A 22,003-nucleotide genomic window follows, 5' to 3' on the forward strand; every position below is an offset into this window, starting at 1 on the left:
GAAGCTTCCCAAGGTACGGAAAATGGTCCACACCGTCCATGTGATGTTAATCAATGGGGATGGAAGGGGTGCAGTGTTTTGCTGTGGGAGTGGTTGGAAGAGGACCTTAGTTTTCTTCCTGGTGGTTAATGAAAAGCCCATCTTCTCATATGCTTTGGTGGAGTCGACGACAACCTAGAGCTCAGTTTCCTAGTGAGTGCACACACAAGCGTCATCTGCATATTGAAGCTCTATGACTGAGGTTAGAGTGGTTTTGGTTTGGATTCTGGATTCTCTCCATGCCTGTGGGTAATATACTGGAGGTAAGCTACAGTATTGCAGTGAGGAAAATGTGTGTGGTCATCAAACCTCTTTCTGTACCACATCCAGGTCCTTGGGGCCACACTGCTTGCATTAAGAGCAATGATTATCTGCTCCCACTGCCTTCTCAGTGTCTATTTGGAAGGCCTCCTGGCCCCCTGTGGATAGAGGACCTCTCTCCTCCAGCTCTCCTCCTGCACCAAGCCCTTTCGTACTGCATCAAATACTTTGGGGCAGATTCTTTGCCCTGTGGCATAATATCCACTCTTCTTACAGATCAAACACACTTCCCCAGCCACTTTGAGCACCTGCTGCAGCCACAAAGTACCTCCTTTAAGAAGTGCAGGCTGGCTTTAAATTATGCAGAGTGATACGAGCATATGAATTAAAAGCAGGAGTAGACCACTCGGCCCCATGAGCTCGCTCCATCATTCAATAAGATCACGGATGATATGATTGAACTTTAAGTTGCGCTAGCCTTGCATGATCTTGGGCCCCGTGCCGAGGTGTGCAGTCACTTAGCAGTGCATTTAGCGCTGGACTTCAGCTATTATCATTTAAATTAGCACCAAGCATGAAGTTTGCATGTTGCCTGGATTACAACGAGCTGGCATGGGTTAATCATGCATCACAATCCTTGTGCCTGTATTCAGGCCTTATCCAATGTTTTCCTCCTGGCATGTACCAATTGAAAGATAAAGAAAATGAAATTATGGAATAATCTAGCATGTGAGCAAGCAGATGCTCTAAATGATGCCATAAAAGATTAATATATAATACTAAAAGAAGAGTATGGAAAGGAATAGCCCAGTTCTTAAATTTTGCCCAGTCTAACCATAGAGAATGTAACCCAACTTTAGCAAAAATAATTGCTTGAAACACAGCATAAGAAACCATAGCTGAGATAAAGAGAGAGATTGTAATTATGAAAAGATAAGAGTTAAGGTCTGCAAGACTGTGTAAATCAGCCTCGAGTCTCCTTGTCAGGAGCCTAATATGCAACTGTTACAATGACTTGCCGCCACAATATTCTTTTACATAATATAAGGGAAGGATATCAATTAGGGCAAAAATTGAGAGGAATTGCTGTGGCTTCAAGCAACTGTGATTCACAAATAGGCTACAACATCATTGCAGGGATCTTCTGCCCACATTCATAGCTATACTGTTCTGTGACAATTTGGACCCTTGCATTTTCATCCCCGAAGAATATTCTTGCAAATATCTTGCAATTTAAAAAATTTTCTGATTTTTCTGCTCATCTGAAAATGCTGAATTAGTTCCTTGAATTGATTATATTAACATCAAAACCAGGATTACAACTTGAAGATGAAAGTCCAAGAATCTCATGTCAAAAATATCATATAAATATTCTGAGGATATCAGCTGTGTTTTTACATTACATTGATTTGACAAACCTCAGTATTAATGCATTATACCATAAATTAATTTAAGAAGTAACATTACAAATAATTCAATGCCATAATCATGTCCGTTATGACAATAAGGTGTCTAATTTAACAATTACATGTTGAGCAACACAACAGACAATCCAACTGGCTACAAACCAAAGGGATAAATTTTGGAGACAAAGTTTGCTTGGGTCATTTTTCAGCTATTTTGATGGCTGACAAATATGCAGTAGGCTGCTTACATGTATGTAAAGCAGCTTAACAACTGCTTCAGATACACTCTGCCAGTGCAAGAGCCTGATCCATTTGGCTGCCACCAAAAAGTTATTTTTTATTAAATATTAAACATTCCTGTGGAGCCTGGTGGAACTGCAATGCTTCCCCAACTCCACAGCACTCATGATACCTACTCTATCCACCTCCAGGACCTACAATCAAGCCACTGCCAACATTGCAAGTTAATTCATCTTTCTGAAATTGACAATCTGCGTGTGGAGGTGCAACAAATGCCAGGAGCTCACCCAAACAGTGCTAATAATGTCCCTGCTCAATTACGCGGTGACCCATCTATCTCAGTTAGGGCAGCTGCCAATCTTAGGCCTGAAAGTGGGCCTAGAATCCAAAAAGGTTTACAAGTCTACATAAAAGTAATCATTGTAGTTATTACAGCAACTTTTCTCTTAAATTACTCAGTTACATTCACAGTTCTTAACTGCAGTGAAAACTTCCGTTAGCAGTGATTGTGCTGCCTACATATAAAGGGGTCGCACTTCAGAAGTAATTCATTTTTTGAAATGCTTTAAGTCATTTCAAGGTAGCAATCTACATTAATACAGAATTTACAGCAAGCAGTTCAAAGCCTTTTGTTTCATAGGTTAGGATAAGTGGTTCAATAGCACAATGAATTGTTGAAACCAATGCATTGCAAAACTGGTCCAATAAAACCTGGGTTCACACAGAAAAAGACCCTCTGGTCCATCCAGTTTGCCCGAGGTTCATGTCTGCAGTTAACAACAAACTAAGGGCAGGGAGAGGCGGGTTTGCCCGCAAAAAGAAAAATAAACGAACAGGTATCAAACTCCTTGTTGTTTTCATGTCCAGAAAGATAGCAACACTGATGGACACCTGGGAGCACCTACTTCATCTTGACCAGTGAACGATGAATGAAAACTTAAAAATGGCAAGTTAAGATTTGAACATCAAACATAAATTGTACTTCCTATGAGTGCCTTATTTATAAATAAACGTAACACATTGATATGTGAACTGGAAATCAAAGTGTCTCCTTACTTTAACCATATATATTGCATCAGGTTGAATCTTGACGAAGGTCACAAGAGTACTGGTTTGTTAGTACATATAAACAGTCTCATCAGCTCCCAACCAATCCACTAAGTGAGAGATCCAACGCTACAGGAAAAACTGACAATCTATCTGCTCCCCATCATATAAAGCACATTTGCTTGCCAGAGTATCCATGAAGCATTTCCAGTGAAAGCAATCTGTAACCCACTCAACCATTGACCCGTGTGTGACAGATGAATCAGGAATCATACTAAGATAAACAGCAATGAATCAGTGAAAGTATAACTGGGGTGTGGGGGAAAAAAATGCAATGCTAAATTCAACTTTGCAATTGATATTTGTCTATCAGTATATGCTGGGCAATATCTTGACTTCTACCCCCACAACAGTTTTCACCCCTTTTCTGCCTTCCTCTCCAGAAAGTACTGACTCACATTGGGGTTACATGGCCCAAGCATCCATTTATCACAGGTGACCTTTACAGTCAATGTTAACAAGCTATTCGGCTGTCAAGAAACTACAACCGTGCTGAATCTTGTCTTCACCTACTGTCCGTACACACATGCTCTACAGCAGGGTCATTGGATAGTGATCAGGAACAGGAACCTTTTGTTTCCCCAGATGCTCCTACCATCACTCTGGCTGAGAGCAGATAAACTTACCAAAAACCAGGAAGTGAAACCTAGGACCTTCTTGATCTTTATGGACTAACAGGCAATATATTTGCCCACTGAGCCATAAGAGACACAAAATGCTTTTGGCCACTTTATAGATAATATTCGCAAGGAGTGTAGGTCAGTGATAAAGCTACAAGATTGTAGCCCTGATTCTCCAACCTGCACTGACTGCAAGTGCAATTCCTCATAGGGAGCTTCAGTTTTCAGAGTTACCTTTTATATCAGGGCATTCAGTACATGGTACCTTGTTTTCTTTAAAATAATAAGCATTTTTGAAAAGAATGCGTGCAATGACTTAACTACCACTTTGCTTGAAAAGCTGATGAGCAGATTTTCAACCTAACTTTTAAGAACTGTAGCAAAACAATATCAGCTTTTAGATAATAAGGAAAAATAAGCAGCATATAAATCTTCTCAAAACTGTGGTGCATAACATACTGTTACCAGAGTGCGGTATTTGTAATAGTTAAACTCTGCGGCCTGACTTTTCAGCTCGGCCAGCAGGTGCGATCAGCGGGCCCAGGAACGGTCAGGAAATGGACAACCAACCGTGATTGGCCTCTGACTGCAATTTCACGCTGGCTGGCTAATTAATGGCCAAACAGCATGTATCGCACACTGAGAAGCTCAACGTCGCTGGGGTGGGGGCAGGAGGAGAGTGGGGGATGATGTCAACACGGGCACAGGAGAGCGCTGACAGAAAGTTCCTTGAAGGCAGAGAGCTGCCCCAGGGAGCTGAAGACCCGAAACCCAGGAAATAAAGTTTTTCAAATCAGGAAAAAGAAGTCCAAGCATCACAATCAGACACCTGAATGTACAGATTATAAAAATGCTGTCCATAGATTTCTATTTTTATTTTATTTAATAACAGAAACCTCATCCTGTCCTTGGATGAGGTTTGATGAAAAACGTAATGGCTGCATGGCTGGTTCACCCATCCGCCAACCATAAGGTTGGACAGGCTATGTAAAATGAAGGACAATTGTGCTATTAATGGGTTTATCTGCCCTCTTATTTGTCAGTGGGCACTTTTCTGACTTATACATGCACCTGCCGACCAAAATATCATTCGAGCACGAGATGTCATTGGGATGCTCGCCTGATGTCATCTCGTGCAATTTCACGCCAATCAGTGTAAAATTCAGCCCTACAAGCTCAAATTATTTTCTATTAGAATCTGATCATCACAAAATTTCAAAACATCAACCCTCTCATCTAGTCTTCCCCTATAATTTTATACTGTTTGTGTTATAAGAGATTATCTTATGCCATACATTTTCTGCAATAAAGCACCTCAGTGAAAGTGAACTAACAAATTCAATATATAAATGCACCTAGCCTAGGTGAGAATTGAACCATGAATAACATTACCCTTTGAACAGCCCTGATCTTTGAATTAATCCTTTAATCCCTTCCCACCTATTTTACAATGCTTAAAGAAACATTATATTTTTGCTTCCTTGCAGTGCATATTTGCTTACTTGTTGATTGCTTTCCTTATCAGATTGTTAGTTTTGTTTCACACACTCTTCACGTGCTTATGTTCAAGTTTGGTGAAAGTCAGAAAGTTAAACTGAATAGGATAATGAAAGGATTCAATCTGACTACGTTTCTTATTAAAGCTGTAGTAATATTCCACTTGCATCTTCAAATTTGAAATATATGTCAAAATTTTTCAATAACTTTTGATGAAAAAAAAACCTCAATCATTGTATAACTAAAGTGACAGGAATTCAGATTGTTCACACCTTCTTTTGGGTGGTCCTCCTACCATTTCTTGGCCAGCAGGATACAACATGCGGGAACAAAAAGCAAAATAAATACCATCAGAGGGGGAAATAAAAAAGCAACCATTCACAGTATAGTAAGCCTTTTTCTTTAACTGTTCCCTATAATATTCTTGAGGCAGTTAGCTGTCATGTGATCAAGCTGCATTAATGGCCAAGCAGGTAAGTGGACTGTATAATCCAGTATGAAGCCAAAAATTCCAAAATTTTATTCACAATCTGTGCAAATGTAGAAAATCTATGCAACTGAGACACTACAAAATGCCCTGAATCCCTGGGCTAGTGATAAGGCAATTGAAATCATGCTTTCACTCCTGGCTCTTACATAGTGCCTGTTGCAGGAAAATATGCGTGTGAATGTTAAGAGGACAGGATCATGCTCAGTTGTAATGCTCTCGATGGTTGAGAAATCCATTGGTACTCACTACCTGCACACATAAGAATGCCAACTTGAGCGAGATACATGAACCATAAGTACCCATGGAACCATGGCACTCCCTCCTTAACAGCACTGTAGGTGTACCTACACCACATGGACTGCAGTGGTCCAAGGAGGTGATTCACCACCACCTGCTCAAGGACAACTAGGGATGGGCAACAAATGCTGACCTTACCTGCAGCGCACACATCCCAAGAATAGAACTGAAAAAAAACTCAGAAAACATCAGCAGCTTTAGGAAAGGAAGTCAAAAACTGGACAAAATTAAAGAAGTGGTAGTGCAGAAGAATAATTAAAATCAAAAGTTAAAATCAAACATTTCATGCAACGTTCCAAGCAGAATAATATTTTAGTGTCCACTAAATTTGCAGTTCAATTATTTTTATTCAAACAGATGTATTTATGGGATGGCGGGGGTCATAGTGCAAATCCTTTTTCCCCTATTTAAAAATTTCTGCTTTTACCCTTTCCCATTTCAATACCATTGCCCTAACTTGGAGACCAAGCAAAAATACAGCTCATTTTCTGCTTTCAGTCAATACTGTTCTCTAACTGAACACCAAAAGTTGTGCAAGACCGGCTCTTGCAAGATATGTCTGATTCTTCCCACCCACTAAAAATGTCCCCAAGCTCTGCCCTACGTGTCCCCCAAGCAGCTGGTGAACACAGTGAACATGTTGTGTGGAAACATACCACTATCCTGTTAGTACACTGATCTGCTGCACCACTTGGTAGTCATAGCAAAAATTAGCATTTCTATTTGCAGCTTGATAGTATCTTTTAATGAAAAGTGTTTGATGACCTTTATGTTTGGCAGAAAGAAGAAAGAAAAAAATGACTATCTCGGTAAATAAAAAATGGAAATTAAGTGTGAATCAGCAGGGATTTTTTTTTTTAAACATGATTGTCCTTTCATTTTCCCCCTTTAGTCCCCCAGCAGTACACTTCCTCTTTCAGCTAGAAAGTAGTAGTCTGGGCTGTTGGCTTCACTAATGGTAGAAATATGTTACTGTAATGGTATGTTCTGCTACTACAAAATCTCCCATCTAGCTGTTCAACATGGCACTGGTAAAAGTTTCACACTGAAGGCAATCAATTCCAAATGAGAATTGAAGCTATGGTTGCAATCTGTTCCTCCAAAAGGAAGTGCAATGATGCTACAACAACTACAGCTGCTGTCTCACTGAATCTTAAAAGTAGTTCTTTAACCTTGTTTCTTCTATTACATTAAATATAAAACTGAGTACAGGAAAAATAGTTTAAAAAGTCCCACCAAAACTAATATACCTGTAATTTTTTGAACAATTGCACATCTTTAAACTCAGCAGTGGCTTCACAGACATCTTTCCTGTGATGCACCACTTTGGGATCAAGATTATTGCACCTGTAACACTAATTTATCTTTCTACAAATCAGGCATTTTGTTGTTTTTGATCAAACCTGCCCATCTGCAACCCATTACTCATACTGCTAGGTGACCTAAGTGAATTCCTAGAGGAACTAAGCTCCATCTCTGTTCTTTTCTTCCTGACAGGAAAGGGAGCTGTCAGTGCTTCTGTTTTCTACCAGTTTCTCTCTCTACAGTTAGGCTAATGAAATCAGACTGCTAACTCCTCAGATATTTATTCTCACTTTAAGGTGCTAACCTCTTGATCTTTATCTTTTTTTTTAAACACATGATTGCTTGTGGTCTGAAGAATACATAAACAAAAGACAACTATTTTCTTACTTCAAATGTATAGAAGACCTTGGGCACAGCACTTTCATCCAAGCTACGCCCATAGCAGAGTTAAGAAAAAAAAAAATGACATGCAATGTTGGAACGATTGGTAGAATAACACTGGGTAAATCTTTAACTATAACGCCTCCATTTTACCTTTATGGTAATAAAAATGCATACATTGATGTGACCTGAAACCTGGTCTCATGCTCTTCATCAAGCCTTTCGTCTCCATGAGTGTTTTAATGTGGGGACTTGAAATCATAATTCTAACATTCATTTTCACACATTCAGAACTGAAGTCTACAACATTGCTTTAGGTAGAAGCATAAGATTGGTATAAAGCAAATGAAGACCAAAGCAACACAGGCACCCAAGTCAAACACAGAAATATTAAAGGTGGATGTATCAAAAAGAGGTAATCAAACATGTAGAAATTTATTTTTGAAGGGTTGATTTGCTCCTGTTTGTCACCACATCCCCATTCTCCACAAACTACCCTCTCTACCCCCTACACCTCCCCTAAACTGGTTAGCCATTTTTGATTAGTATTCACTGTCCAACCTTTTTGGGTTTCTTTCAAGGTGAGGTATATAACAAATAAGATTCTTATGGGGCTAGATAGGGTAGATGTTGGGTGAATGTTTCCTCTGGCTGGGAAGGCTTGAATGTGGGGTCACGGTGTCAGAATAAAGGTAGCCATACCACAATTTTTACACGTGCAGAGAAGTTGAAAGTTATCGTCCATATGTATGGCATAGTATTATTGTGGTTTTATTACTAGACCAGTAGAATTACAACTAGCCTCAACTAATAATCTAGTGAACAAAGATTCAAACTCCACCATGGCAGTATGAAAATTGATTTCAGTTACAAAATATCTAAAGGTAAAAAGACTAGGATCAGTGAAGGTGACAATATCCCAACTGGTTCATCATTGTCCTTCAGGGAAGGAAATCTGCACCCTTATCCAGTCAGATCTATATGTGACCCCAGTCACACACCAAGTCACCTGTTTTGTCCATTTTCATGACCATCCCCCGCCCATGAAGCTACCTGACTGTTGCATCTCACTCCCCTTATTGTGACTGTTCCCTTTGCTGCCCAGTAACCCCCAAACCTCCACCATAAACAGTTGTCTCTCCCACCACCTCTGCACAGAAACCCATCCCACACTCAAATACAGGACCCCCAGACCCAACAAGCAAAGCCCTTCCCTCCATCCCACATCCCTGCACTCTTGTATTCCCTTGCTGCATCCCGTCCTGACCCAGAAAGTCTGCTTCCATCCCTCCCTTCCCTACAGGTCCTCCCTCCCATGTCCTGCCTCTGCTCCACCCTGGAACACTCCCCATTCCTGCCTCCAGTGTCCAGCCTCTGCTCCATTCCCCCATCTAGTCTGCCTCCCCTGTCTAGCCCCCAATCCACCAGTCATGCCCTTCCCCGCTGATCCTACCTCACGTAGCTAGGTCTATTAGAACCCAATCTCAATGAAGAGGGTGACATTTGTGAGCGATCCCTAGGAAGGCCAAAGCACCAGCCATTCACTTCAAAGTCTTGGAAGAAGTCTACCTCATCAGGTGCATGCCACTTATAGGCAGTTGTAAATGTGAACACTATAATTTCTGACTGGCGGACAAGATAATTTGGAGGAGGAACTTAATTCTGGTGAGCTGGCCTTTTAATGAGCATGCATGACATGCTAATAGGGCTTCCTGACATTGTTTGCCAGGAAGCTCGACCCACCTTTAAAGTCCTGAGAACATAATTGCAGAAGTTCATCGCACTGTCGGGAAACTGATTTTTGGCCTCATGCCAAATTAAGTTTTCTTGCCCGCCAAGCTTCCCACTGCTGTGGACCTGGAAGATTCTGCACTTGGGCTTCTTACTTAAGAAGGGAAATAATTGTATTACACAAAAAGCTGGACAAAACCAACCTGGCTAACTACCACCCATCAGTCAACTCTCGATCATCAGTAAAGTAAAGGAAGGGGTCATCAACAGTGCTATCAAGCAGCACTTGCTTAGCAATAACATGCTCACTGATGCCTCGTTTGGGTTCCAGCAGGGCCACTCAGCTCCTAACCTCATTACAGCCTTGGTTCAAACATGGACGGAAGAGCTGAACTCCCGGGGTGAGGTGAGAGTGACTGTCCTTGGCATCGAGGCAGCATTTGACAGAGTGTGGTATCAAGGAGCCCTAGCAAAAGTGGAGTCAATGGGAATCAGGGTGAAAATTCTCTGCTGATTGGAGTCATAGCTAGCACAAAGGAAGATGGTTGTGGTTGTTGGACGTCAGTCATCTCAGCTCCAGGACATCACTGCAAGAGTTCCTCAGGGTAGTGTCCTTGCCCCAACCATCTTCAGCTACTTTATAAATAACCTTTCTTCCATCATAAGATCTGAAGTGGGGATGTTTGCTGATGGTTGCACAATGTTCAGCACCATTCACCACTCCTCAGATACTGAAGCAGTCCATGTCCAAATGCAGCAAGACCTGGACAATATCCAGGCTTGGGCTAACAAATGGCAACTAACATTCATGCCACACAAGTGCCAGGCAATGACCATCTCCAACAAAAGAGAATCTAACCATCGTTGCTTGATGTTCAACGGCATTACCGTCACTGAATCCCCCACTATCAACATCCTGGAGGTTACCACTGTCCAGAAACTGAACTGGACTAGCCATATAAATATTGTGGCTACAAGAGCAGGTCAAAGGCTAGGAATTCTGCGACAGGTAACTCACCTCCTGACTCCCCAAAGCTTGTCCACCATCTACAAGGCACGTCGGGAGTGTGATGGAATACTCTCTACTTCCCTGGATGAGTGCAACTCCCAAGACATTCAAGAAGTTTGACACCATCCAGGACAAAGCAGCCCGCTTGATTGGCACCCCATCCACGAACATTCACTCCCTCCACCACTGACGCACAATTGTAACAGTGTATACCATCTACAAGATGCACTGCAGGAATTCACCAAGGCTCCTTAGGCAGCACCTTCCAAACCCATGACCTCTATCATCTAGAAGGACAAGCGCAGCAGATAACTGGGAACACCACCACCTGGAAATTCCCCTCCAAGCCACTCAACATCCTGACTTGGAAATATATCACTGTCCTTCACTGTCACTGGGTCAAAATCCTGGAACTCCCTTCCTAACAACACTGTGAGTGTACCTACACCACTTGGACTGCAGCGGTTCAAGGAGGCAGTTCACTATCACCTTCTCCAGGGCAACCAGGGATGGGCAATAAATGCTGGCCCAGCCAGCGAAGCCCACATCCCATGAATACATTTTTTTTTTAATTAGAAGCAGTTCAGAGAAGGTTCACCAGACTGATGCCTGGGATGAGGCAGTTGTCTTAAGAGGAAAGGTTCAGCAGGCTGGGCATATACTCATTGGAGTTTAGAAAATTGAAAAGCGATCTTATTGAAAAATATATAAGGGAGCTTGACAGACTAGATGCTGAGAGGATGTTTCTTAGGGCACTACAATAGAACTGGGGGAACAGTTTCAGAATAAGAGATCTTCCACATAAGACCGTGATTTGGAGGAACTTCTTCTCTCAGAGGGTTGTTAGTCTCTGGAATTCTCTTCCACAGAAAGCAGTGGAGGCTGAGTCACTGAATATATTCAAGGCTAAGTTAGACAGATTTTTGATCGACAAGGGAGTTAAGGGTTACAGGGGTCAGGCAAAAAGTGGAGTTAAGGCACAATCAGGTCAGCCACTATGTAACTAATGGCGAAGCAGGCTTGATGGGCTAAATGGTCTGCTCCTGCTCCTATTTCCTACGATCTTATGTCATCTATGAGTGTGAAAATACTTAAGTTCATTTGTATAACAGCCATGTATCCAAGTTTTCTGATGACACAAAGATTGGCGACATAGTAAGTAATGGCTCTGCTTAAAAACAGCATAATTACAGGGATATTCATGGATTGAGTGATGTGGCAAAACTATGACAGTTGGATTTCAATGCAGGGAAATGTGGTGTCATCCATTTTGAAATAAGAAGGGATAGATCCAAGCATTTTTCCAAATGCTGTAAAGCTAGAAACAATTGAGGTTCAATGAAATTTAGGGGTCCACATACACAGGTCAGTAAGATGTATTGATCAAGCACAAAAAATAATCAGAAAGACTAACAGAATTATAGATGTTGTAACTAGAGGGCTAGAACATGAAGGTGAGGAAGTTTTGCCAGAGCTATTCAAAGCTCTGGTTAGACCACACCTGGAGAACTGTGTGCAGTTCTGGGCACCATATCTTAGAAAGGATATACTAGCCTTGGAAGGAGTGCAGATTCACCAGAGTATTACCAGCAGAACCGGGCTGAATGGCTGACTCTTGCTCCTATGCATCTCTAAATACACTAGCTTATGGCCAGCTATGATGATTTAACTTGGGAAAATTATAGCTACTGTAATGGTTAATTTTAAACAGTGAGGCAATAGCATTAATGAAAGGTGAATTTCAGCATTAGCATTTGTTCAACTCAATGAGCTGACCACCTAGAATTTCAGTAAACTGGATACAATAAAATATTTAAACAAATTAAATTTTATGCTCAACGTGCATCTTTATGCATTTTATTGTGCCCACTAAATAAAAGAAGAGATTTTGCTGTACTATGACTTAACAAAGCGACAACTGTAAAGTAAAAACAAGAGCAATGTTATTTTTTTCTTACTCTCTTACAAACTACTTATATTACACTGCTACCACAGTGGCAAGCAGTGATTGCCCTTTCTTCCTTTTAATACACTCTTTGTGGGTTTCCTACACATTATCTTGGAGCATGACAGTTGCCATAATCAGAATTTCCATGGACTGCCTGCTGGATATAGGATCAATGAACTGCACATGGTAATCATGTGCTACTTTTTCATCCAACAAATTTAAAAATCCAGGCCTTGAAGTACACTAATACTTTGGTTTCTTCATTGTTACAGAATACATTATACTTACAAAAATAGGTATCAAACTTTTGCCAATGCAAAATAGTTATTTTAATTTCCAATTACAAATGCATATTGAAGAAATGAAACGTAATTTGGAACAAATCACCAAGATCAATTTTTTAATGATTCTTGATAAAAACGACTTATAAAAATTCCCATTAAGTCTTGTCACATTTTTTTGCACTAAAGTTTAATTTCAGTTACACAAATCTGGATAAGATTAACACCATATACTTTTAATTTGTATTTTAGATCATAAGATTCCGATAAAAAAGACAGAACGCAAACTTTTTCTTAACTTCTTCAGATAATAATTTCAGTCGGTACTGACCTTTAATTTATATTTTGGTCTTGTTAAGGGGGATCTGAATAAAAATGATGGGCCAAATACAAAGATGTTTGCTATTTTATTACATTCCCACTCAAATGGCATAGAGATGTTTTTGCTATATTTAGTTTTTTTCAGCATGTTGATCTCTCCTGATATGATCAAAACTGAAACATGTCTTCTTTGTGTGCTGAAACAGGAAAGAACGTGCTGGTACTGCAGGATTTAATGATAAATTTCATACCTAATGAATACTGCTTACATGCTGGTTAGCATAAAAGGAAGTGATTTTTGTTTCTCAAAATGTTTGAAATTGAGTCATGGATTTTTTTTTTCTTGAAACCTTTAATTGGATTTTACATTTTGGTGTTGGTTTGTGACCAGGGATTCTCAGCTTGAAAATAAAGCACTCTGGCATAACCATTATGGTTACAGTTTCTTAAAAATAGAACCCAATATTTTCTGTTGCTAGAAATTGACTATTCAAGTGGAAACAACTGAAAAGAGAACACCCAGTAAAAGGTGAACCAATTGTAATGTTGGGTAAATAAGACAAATGAGGTCTGCATGAAGCTCATAATCGACTGAATAAATCTTTCCATTTTACAGGGTGTCTGTCTTGCCTCATTATAGCACTCCTCTTCATTACAGTTTATGTCTAACCCTCTTTAACAGGCTTGGGCCCTCTGAGTATACCAGAGGATAAAATGTGATGTCTCTCCTTTTCTTTCAATTACCTGACAGAGTCACTTCTGAAATGAAAACTGCTGTATCCCTTGATAGAGACTGTGAATATAATCATGCTTCTTGTGACAACAAGTGAGGTACCTCACAGACTAGCCCCTTGAGAAAGCTTTTTTCAGTTTTCACCAGAACGGCTGTGCCTACTGCGTTAAGGAATGGTACAGCAGCAGGTTCCAAAGACGTGCATATGCACTCAAGGGAAAGAATGGATTTATGTAGTATCAGAAACACAGTGTACAGGACACAATTGTACATTTATTATTTATCACTTTATAGTCCCCAACTGAGAAGACAAGAGTCCCTTGACAATGAGTGTTCTCTTCAGACAGCATTAGGTAGGCCAGAGACCACTGCAACACTGACGGTAAATAAGCACCAGCTGCAGTGAATATTTTACAGAAAAGTTAGCATTTGTGTTTTACCAAGTCTTATCCTTCTCTATAAGATGGTGGTTCAAAAAAAGAAAGGCTAATGGGGTAGTTAAGAGTTCAAAGTGCAGCTTTTTCTACCCAGAAATGTCAAATGTTTTGATTGTATATGTGGATATAGCAGATGTATTCAATACAGGGGCTTTCCTTGCCCTTGGGCAGTGACAATATGTCCATTCTACTGTATGCAATTACAGAATCAATAAAACATCCCTTTGAAAGTCACTGGACTAGTGCCGACATGCAGGCAGTAGTCATACTGACATTTCAATGCTACTGTTATTACCAGCATCAAATATATTTTGTAACAAATATCAAAATATAGTTACACCCCGAGATCAAACCACAAAACCATGTTTATTCACTGTAAGAACATAAGTATGTAGTAAACAACCAGCTCAAGATGTATTAAGGGAAATCAGTTTTCTGACAGGCCTCATTTTATGATTTGAGTTTTCAACTGATGATCCTGGCAAGTAAAATTAATGTTCTAAAACAGAACTTAAAGTCAATGCCAATTAAAAGGATTTTAAACTCCATTCTGAAATCTTAGATTTAACAATGACAGTGCATGTATGTACGTGAGCTGATAATATTGTGATCACACAGACATTTCCATCTTATAACATTGTTAAATCTAAATTTCAAATCACACAACTACCGTAAATTACAAACCCACAAATTTTAAAAAGAAGTAAAAATTGCTGAACACCAACATTTGCGTTCTCAAAGACTGTACGTAATCAAATGAATTAATTCTATGTACCTAACGGCTGGCTTCACTTTACCTCTCAGTTTCACACTCAGCAAAGCGAAACACAAACCACTGATCATGCCAAGCTAAAGCAGTGTATCTTACTACCTGACTATTAACTGGACTAACTGGCAAGCTAATTAAATTTATTCATACAGGTAATAATGGTATAATTTACAATCTCCGCAAATAATAAGGACATGTACTTCAAACAGTTAAATTAAGCTTTCCCAGTATGTTTAAGGTTTATTGTCAAGGTATCATATACATCAACAATGGTTACATGTTTGCCACAAACCAAAGTTTCAAATATTTGGGATACTTAAGGATTTTCTTCCCATGCTGCCAGAGATTTATTCAGGTTATCACATGTAAAATTTTACCTGTTTCCAAAGTACCACTTCTGACACAAGTTAAAATGGCAGGAACAAAATGCTTAGGTTGGAGACCTGCACTTATGTTTCCAATTTCTCCAATTAGATGCCCATTTCCATTCAATAGAATTTATTCTCCTAAAACAAGTATCTTCTTAAGGCACTGCCCATCTATTACTATGACCACAAAAAAGCAAACTTGAAATATAATGCAATCACAATTTTTCAAGTTTTTGTTGCAGAGTAAGTTCTTGGGTTGCTTGCTTGAGTTTCCAAATGGTATTCATATCTATATTGTAAGTAAAAGCCAATGATTGAAGCATGAGCCAGGATGTTTTTAAACAGCCAATTTTCTCTCTTTTTACTCTAAAGGCGCTGACTAATATTGGTGTATTATTTCTTCACGTGCTGGTAGCCCTATTACTTTGCTAAAGTGGACATACTTAATATGGATGTCTAAAGAGTGAAATTAGCATTCTATTTGACCAGCAGAGTCTCAATGCTGCCTTTATCTCAAATCCATATAAGCACTTCCAACCTGGAATTACTGGACAGCCATTATCTTGATCAGGCTAAATCTTCTCATCACCTTAACCCATGGTGCCGAGAGCCGCACATGTATCCCCAACTAATATCAGCTACCTTAGTCCAGGGTAAAAATCAAATCTTGGAATTTCCTGGTGCATTTGTAGCTCATTAGCAGATTAGCATTTACCTCCTTATAATCAACATTCCCTTTTAAATTGTTGTGGGCAGTCCCTTTAAATTGTTTTTGCATAAGCAAGTTATTTATGACTGAACAAAGCCTGTGCGGTATCATTTAGGCCACTGCACAGCCATCTGGTGCACACCACCCAGCTTAGTGGGGTCATTGCTTATGACAGTATATTTACTTACTTCACAATTAGTATGGTTCACTAACATTAGTCAAGAAAATATGTTGTTCAAAATCTTAAATAACCAATTGCAGGATGGCAGGAAACTAGTATCATGGAAAAGGTGGAGAGCGTTGCACTTATGAAGTACTATTGAATCTAATGGCATACATTTTTGTAAGCATAATTTGCTGCAATGAATGGGAATTGAGGGAGATTGTTGTCGAGCCAAGTACTATTTACATCAGCTAGATCAAGCATTCTCAAACTCTGGTGCACATATCACAACACATCTTTGGTGGGGATGTAGGAGATATTGTGTAATGGTGGATTCCTCTTTGACATATCCTCCATTGGCTTTCTCTCTTCCTCAAGGTCCCTCCACTTTCCTTTGCACGCTCCCTTTGCTGCTTTTCCTTCATTTCCTGTGCATGATTTCTCAGTAAAATGAAGCTGCTCTCTCAATCATAAGAGAAGGCTCAAAAATTCTGGGATGTACAAGTAACATGGGTAAACACGGCAGGTGGAGGCAGGATGGTGGTGGCTAGTGTCTGTTGGGAAGTTGGGAGCTTTTTCTTCAGTTACACATGTTGCACTATATCTGCTGTAACATAACAGTGAATATTGACAAACAGCTAATGACAGGTAGTGTTAAGAATACACAAAGTATCTGTGATGAGAAGTGATGAAATTTGCCTTGCTATTAAAAGCGCACTTGCTGAAAATCATCGGTGAGGCAACAACTACTGTCTCAACATACAAATCCCAGCCAGCAAAGTGAAACCTTGATACCATGTACAAAACAGGATCTATATAAAAGACGCATAAATATGACAAAAAGTACATTGAAATAGAATTTACTTGGACTGAAGCCATTGAACACCCACAGTTGCAGTGTCTGCTATGTGGTGAAGCCCTGTTGAATAACAGCCTAAAACCATCTCTTCTACACAGACACTTGGAACCAAAAAATGAACAATACAAGGACAAACCACCAGACTTTTTCATGCTGGCACCAGAGTAATATAATAAAAGCAAAATACTGCAGATGCTGGAGATCTGAAATAAAAACAGAAAAAATGGTGGAAAAACTCATCAGGCCTGGCAGCATGTATGGAAAAAGAAAGGGAGTTTTAATTCCAACATGACTCTTCTTCGGAACCCGAAGAACTCAAAGGAATTACAACTGAGGCTGCAGACATGATAAGCACCATGCTTAGAGAGAAGGCCCCAAAATTAATTCAGACACTGCCATTATCAAATGACATTAATTTAATGACATGTCAAAGACCAAATCAATTATTGAACTGTATCATTACCAACATTCCTGGTAATTTTCAAGCAAGTTCCTCAAGTGTGAGACCCCTTTATTTTCTTTCGCATATCTGGGCATATATAATTTAGAAGGGCCAATTTGTGCATGGGGATTTTTGGGTGTGGCCATATAGCTTTGAGGGAACATTGATAGCCAATACTTTGTTCTGCAGCTGGACAAATCCACAGACATGGTACCATTAGCTCACCTTCTGCTGTTCGTGAGGTATATTTACAAAGGTGCAATACAGGAGGATGTTTTGTACTGTCTATCCAAACAACAGCCAAAGAGATTTTCCTGTTGCTTGACAGCTTCATGACTCAACATAATATTTTCTAGTATAACGTATTGGTAAAAACAAAAAAACTGCGGATGCTGGAAATCCAAAACAAAAACAAAAACAGAATTACCTGAAAAAACTCAGCAGGTCTGGCAGCATCGGTGGAGAAGAAAAGAGTTGACGTTTCGAGTCCTCATGACCCTTCGACAGAACTTGTTTCAAGTCACTTGTTTCAGGTTCTGTCGAAGGGTCATGAGGACTCAAAACGTCAACTCTTTTCTTCTCCGCCGATGCTGCCAGACCTGCTGAGTTTTTCCAGGTAATTCTGTTTTTGTTTTTATAATGTATTGGTATATGCACTAACGGAAAAAAGTCAATTAATGGTAGGGGTAGTGACACGTATCAAAGCAGCTGTCCCAAAAGTGATATGGCTGCACTGCAGTATACAGAGGAAAGCACACACTTGCAATAGCTTGGCAACCAACTTGAAGGAGCTCCTGGGCAATGCTATGAAGACTGTAAACTTTATAAAAGCCTGAGCCTTAAATTCCAGAGCATTTTTCTGTTCTATGCAATGAAATGTGAAACAAGCACATTAATATATTGCTCCACATAGAGATTCGATAATTGTCACAAGGCAAGACCTTAGCATGTTTCTTTGAATTTCACTCAAGGTCAAATTCCTCTTTACAGACAACCCATTCCAACTCTCTCTCTGTCTGCATGACATCGTCGGCTCTCATGGCTTGACTACTTGTCAGGCATATTCTTATACCTAAATGAGCCGCATCTAGGACTTCAAGGGCTGTGTGCAATTATTTTCAATGTCCAGGGCAAAACTGACTCAATGGTAAAAAAAAACAGCTGCATTCTGGTTTCACTTTGTGGGGGAAAGTGACATTTTCCCAAACATGCATGAATTCCTCACAAAACATGAACTACGTTGCAAGGCAATCTTAAAGGTGGCAGCAAATAACATTTCACTGAACTTGCAAGGCAATAACGTGATTACTTTCCGTCAATGGGAAACGCAAACAGCTGGGTCTGCTACAACTTCACAGATTTTTCTGTAGTTCCAATACTGTGAGACATGTCAATAAAAGATCAAGAGAACCTCCTGGCCATCTCAACAGATGGCAGGACTGAGATTGTTAAACTAAATCTTTCAATTTAAGATCGAGTTCCAGTAAAAAGCAATCAGTTGAGTTTTGAGTCCAAATGTGAACAGATTTCCCTGAATTGTCAGTTGGCTGTCAAATTTTTGCTACCATTGGTACAACCTACCTGTGTGAAAGGGGATCTTCATCATTCACTGGAATGAAATCAAGTATCATCAGTGCCTATATGTAGAAAGCAACTTAGAAAACAAACTATCACTTCCAACATTATGTGCCTATACTTGAACAAACAAGCTCATCTTTCACATTAGTGGCAAGCAACTTGATTAAGCCACTGTTTAAATTTGCATTTGTGTGTATTATTTGTACATTTTGCAGAATGCTTGGGAAATAAAGGGGTTAAAATATAGAACCTGTACGCTGGTAGGTGTACACATGTAGATCGTAGATCTGGAAGGGGTTATGCATTAAGTTAAGTTTGGGAACCATTGAGTTAGATCATGGACATGCCAGCAACCAACGGCTAGATAATTCCTGTATCAATTACACTTTTCAATATGAATACTAAAGGATAGATTTTATGACTTTGCATTCCAGAAACACATACTGGGGGTTCAGGTACGAGCTCAGTGGTTCCACTGGATTTTAGATCCATTCCTATTAATGGATGGAAGATCCTGTTGGGCCTAATGACCTCCACACCCAAGTTCTGATTATTGCATGGATGGCACATAGTGCCCTATGCACTTGGATTGCAAATCTCTCCTTATATATAACCAACTGAGACAAATCATTGACTGCATCTTAAATTTAAAAAAATGTACTCCTAACTACTTGGAACTCATCTGATAGTTCAGTGAGTTTATCCAGTAGATAGCTCAGCTCTACAGACCAGGAAGGTCCCACGGTTGTTCCATGGTTCGTGTTAAGGAAGCTGAATTTAGTCAAGGCAGAGGGAGGGGTGGCAAATTTGGCCTCAATGTTCTTGGGATAAAGATGCAAAAATTAAACAGAAATTTTGCTCATGTTGAGTTAACTATACACATGCACTAAGAACTAAACACTACCAAAATTATGAATAATGACCAGTGGAGCAATGTACCGCAGTACAAAAGGTATTGTGGAACCATATACCAGCAAAGAATCAACATTGAAAGAGGAAGGAGAGAGGGTTGGCGGCTTTAAAAAATGTACTTTAGGACACAGGTAGTGTTATAACCAATATTAACAATGACAACAATAACTTTAGGTTCATAGCTGTGCATTTTATTGCACATACCAGTTTTCAAATTGTGCAGGTATTAGATGTCAAAGCACAGGCCCACCCAGAGACTTCTATAGGACTGATTTAAAGTTAAATAGTAGATATTTAAGAGGGTCTAAATACTACCAAAAACTTGACTAGGATCAGGTGAATGAAAACACAAAAAAGTAAAAATGAATGACAGTAATGTTAATGAATGAATGTTAAGTGGTCCATGATAGTGTGTTTTTAATATATATTAAATATGTGAAGGAGATGTCACAATAAAACTTTTATCCAAGTATTTTTTAATTCCAGAATGAAAGTTACATTACCGCAAGGAAAAATATGGCTTCATAGAAAGGGCACAGCTTTTTTAAAAAAAGTTAAAAGGGTTAAAAAAAGTTAAAAAGAACCATATGTGAAAATAGCTTTCTAAAAAAAAAGTAATAATTTTTCACATTGACAAAGTTTGAATTTTATCAAGTAAAATGGCATAATATTACAGTTAAAACAGAAGGCATTTTCCTTCTAAGCAGGATGCAGCCTACAGTTCTTTCTGGGTCTGCTGCACTGTCAGTGACTAGTCTATATGGCCCTTGTGAACAAACTTTACAACAAGCCCAGGCCAAGTAAGATAATTACCTAATTATTTTTGCTTTCAGAAAAGTATTGAATACATGTGTTTGATTTACAACTATGATTTTTTTTTCAAAAAAAGAACTGTTAATGGTGCTACCATGACCATCTGAAGCTACCCAATTTAAATTTAAAATATTCTGTAATTATAATATTAATAGCCAGGACCAAATTTAAGATGCTCACTTCCCACTTTCTATGCCGAAACAATATCTTTGGTACATTTCACTTCTGAATCTGAAGCTACCTTGATCCTGGGCTTCCAGCCCTATAAAGGAACTTCCTGTGATGTTGCACTACAAATGTATTCCAAGCAGAAGCATGTTACACAATACTTTCTCCCAAAAGGCTCTGGCCTCTGTAATCAGGTTGCTTTTTTTAAAAAAAAAATGATCAAACCAGGGGGTGGGGACTGCACATCCTGCGTGAAACCGCATCCTGCACAGCATCACCACGATTCACTGTAAATAAATACTCTTGTAGCAGAGCTTCCGTCAACTGTCACTGCATTGACTGTAATCACCTTCAAGTCCAAACAGGAAAGTACAGAAAAGCAAGTGAGATGGCAGATACGGGGTTTAATTTGCTTTTCACTGCAGTTTTCATTGGTGGTGTGTTTCCGATTCTCCTGGCTGCCAGCTGCCTGGAATCACTCCTGGACCTGGGTCTTTCCTGTTAACCTTCATAATAATGCTGTTATGACAGAGAAATTATGGGTGAGCCCAGCAAAGTGTGCTCCTGTCCAAATGTGGACTCACCCCTTTATTGTTCTCAGCCGCCAACAAAAACCTGCTGCATGTTTTACCATAAGAAACTCTCCATGAGCAAAACTTTTATAATACTGCAAACATTAGCTCTCCACTGACACTCTAGACCTGTTCAATTCTGCAATTCAATCAAAACACAATCTGAAAATCCTCTTGTCATCCAGCTCTGCATTCATATGCTCAAGCGTTGTCTAAAGATAACTGCATACAATCTTTCCCTGGAGCAATGCTTATATTGTTTTATTACAGCTCAATGAGTGTAGTTAAAATTGCATGCAGCTGCTGACTACTGCGGTCTATCTATGTTACGCATGGACACAAGTATTGCCCACCGGGCTTAAAAAATCATTCCGTTACTGGCCTGACAAAAGATTATGTACAGCTCTTTGGAAGGAAGAACATCTTGTATACTACAGCAGGAGCGGGTGATGTTAATGGATCAGCTTCTTTATAAAAGGATTTTGAAAGTCCTATCAAATGTCACTTGAGAATGCTAAATGTTAAACATGTGGCCACCCCGCATAAA

General features: G+C 39.5%; 1 protein-coding gene across 12 annotated transcripts in view; it reads right to left on the minus strand.

Annotated features, from left to right (window-relative positions):
- foxp1b (forkhead box P1b) overlaps positions 1-22,003 on the minus strand; it is a 518,322-nt gene that overhangs the window by 376,541 nt on the left and 119,778 nt on the right. The gene's annotated exons all lie outside the window — the stretch shown is intronic.

The sequence above is a fragment of the Carcharodon carcharias genome, chromosome 7 (genome assembly GCF_017639515.1).
Source record: "Carcharodon carcharias isolate sCarCar2 chromosome 7, sCarCar2.pri, whole genome shotgun sequence".
In the NCBI taxonomy this organism is placed as follows: Eukaryota; Metazoa; Chordata; class Chondrichthyes; order Lamniformes; family Lamnidae; genus Carcharodon; species Carcharodon carcharias.